The 2,767-nt window shown below is 40.7% G+C and overlaps 1 long non-coding RNA gene across 1 annotated transcript; it reads left to right on the top strand.

Annotated features, from left to right (window-relative positions):
- The first annotated feature begins 519 nt into the window (after window positions 1-519).
- LOC140384917 (uncharacterized) lies at window positions 520-2,446 on the top strand. The gene is made up of 3 exons (XR_011933215.1): window positions 520-762; window positions 1,188-1,364; window positions 2,216-2,446. It is a non-coding gene; the product is annotated as an uncharacterized lncRNA (long non-coding RNA).
- Window positions 2,447-2,767: the final 321 nt, after the last annotated feature.

Genomic DNA, 2,767 nt, shown 5'->3' with positions numbered 1-2,767 from the left:
AGATTAGAAATACATTAACATAGATCTGCTAAGTGTGTTAGATACTCTTACTGGACTCGGGGAGAGTCTGTTAATGTCGAGAGAGCCAATTTAAATCTGGTTAGGGAGTATTTGTTTCTGAGTAATACCAGCCCTCAAAGAGTCAGCACAATATAATCACCACTGTTAATTAGTTGAGTGAATTATTATTTTGTGATAATGTGAGATCCATTGTTTGATAGAAATAGCCTTCCAGTTCTTCTGTGAGAAGTATATTATGTGTCATATTGCCCTTGTTTTTCTGGCTCTGGCTAAAGTTACTGCAGGAATTCATGGCGATACAGTAGTGACAATTAAACGGCATGGCAACAGACAGAACGTGCTGTTCCCTGGGAATACTACAGTTTATCCAGAAGTCTGATCATTCCTACCAGGTCCAGATATAGATACCACCGTCTCACAGTGGGATCAAGGGAATGAGAGGAATCTTCAGAGAGGATGTTTTCATCATGCCTCCATTTAGAAGGATTAGTCCTTTGACACCCAACCCTTATTTGATTTTTTTAAAGGGGGGAGGGGTACAAATTACAATTTCTGTGCAGACTGGTTGTATTTTTGCATGGTGGACATTGGCTGCAGTGTTGATTTACATTGCCCAGAGCCCTAGATCATTGGGCCGAGGTACCTATCGCAGGATGGCACTGAGAATGGCAGACTGGTTGGATGAAGTCAACCTTGGGTCTGAGAGTGTAGAAGCAAGGAAAGAGAGAAAGATTAAAAAAGGTAAGAGAATTTTCTCTCCTGCTGCTACCACCTGCATACACACAGGGGTTGATTTTTAACTTGATGAAATCTGGATTAACAAACTGATGATGATCTAAATTGGCTTGGTAAGCTTTTATACCAACCCATTATTGCCCTCGCTGGCATTTCCGTTGGCTTACCATTGTCAGCCTCTTGGCATGTGCAAATCTGGATTCTATCACATACCTGGGACATAATAGTTACTTTAGGTGAGGTTTAGTTGGAGCTTGTGCCGTGCACTCTTCACCCAGATTTACTGGAGACACAGTTGAAGATTAGTCAAGTAATTATTTGTGGGGAGGGCAGGAAGCCCAGGAGTGCAATTAAAACTTAAAAATGAAAAATTCCATTTATAATCCATTATTTTAATTTACTGGTTCGTAATGTCCTTTTTTATGTTGCAGAACTGCTTCGATTTGAAGATAATCTGAAATATGCTGTGGTTTCCAGTACTCTGGAATCTTGCTCCATTGTCATTGCTCCATCAGAACAGACAACAACAGAGAAATAACTGCATCTGCTCAATTATTGAATTTTCAATTTCCCGTTTCTGATGGTTGAGGAAGGTCAGTATAGAAAAGGTATGCAATCCCATAAAGACCAGTGACCAGATCCGAAGGTTGGAGAGAATAGTTCTCTCTCCAGCAAGTAAATGACTAAAAGAATACTGAGGGAGAAATTACAGTACAAGAGAAAAGCCAGCGAGAAATATAAAACTAGATAGTAAGAGTTTCTCCAGGTATTTAAAAAAGGAAAAGAGTAACCAAGGTGAGCATTGGCCCTCGAGAGAATGAATCTGGGTAATTAATAATGGAAAACAAGAAAATGGTGTCTGAATTAAACAGATTTTTGTGTCTGTTTTCACTGCAGAGGATAGAAATAACATCCCAGGAACAATTATAAGGGCCCTTCCTATTGATTCTCTTATTTTGCCTTTCTTTATTTTTGCTGTTATGATTTGATCCATGGATGATTAATGGACATACAATGGGGCAGCACGGTAGCATTGTGGATAGCACAATTGCTTCACAGCTCCAGGGTCCCAGGTTCGATTCCGGCTTGGGTCACTGTCTGTGCGGAGTCTGCACATCCTCCCCGTGTGTGCGTGGGTTTCCTCCGGGTGCTCCGGTTTTCTCCCACAGTCCAAAGATGTGCAGGTTAGGTGGATTGGCCATGATAAATTGCCCTTAGTGTTGGGTGGGGTTACTGGGTTATGGGGATAGGGTGGAGGTGTTGACCTTGGGTAGGGTGCTCTTTCCAAGAGCCGGTCCAGACTTGATGGGCCGAATGGCCTCCTTCTGCACTGTAAATTCTATGATAATCTATGATAATCTTTAAATTGAGCAGGGGAAGAAGGGAAAGTTACAAAATAGAACACTGTGCTAGCCTTTGGACAGCATAACTCTGACTATTATCTTTATTTTCCTTCAAGATAGGTATGCTCTGGGGAGTTATTTGTACTTGAAATGGATGGCAATGGTTGAAGAGAAAGAAAGTGTGTTATCAGATAACAATCTGAAACGAAGACTTTTAGCCGATTTACTTATTATTTCTACCTACCTCTTCTCCCCTCTGTGTTTGTCTGTCTTCCATGTGTGTAGATGGTGGGATGACTTTAAGGAGGGGAGGGGTTGGGAATTGGATAATAGTTAACCTGTTGTATTTGCTGCATATTTCATTATAGTTATTGTTATTAATAAAATTAATTGTGTTTAAATTTACAAACGTGGTGACTAATTATTGGGCAGTCAAGGGCCAAAGACGTTGGGTGTTTTTCTAAGAATTATTTATTCATTCCAATTGTGTTGTGACTCCGGGTCAAGTGGGGCAGAAAAATTGGAGAAGAGAGGCCAAGATAAATTTAGGTGAAAGATGAAATGAGAGAACGAGGGTTGACGAAGCAGGAAACACATCGCAAAGAGAACAAATACCAGCTAAGGAGTTGCTGGAGACTTGGGAGAATGGTAGATAATCATAGAAATTG

This window comes from Scyliorhinus torazame, chromosome 10 (genome assembly GCF_047496885.1).
Source record: "Scyliorhinus torazame isolate Kashiwa2021f chromosome 10, sScyTor2.1, whole genome shotgun sequence".
NCBI classification, from domain to species: Eukaryota; Metazoa; Chordata; class Chondrichthyes; order Carcharhiniformes; family Scyliorhinidae; genus Scyliorhinus; species Scyliorhinus torazame.
This window is presented reverse-complemented; position numbering and strand designations above follow the sequence as displayed.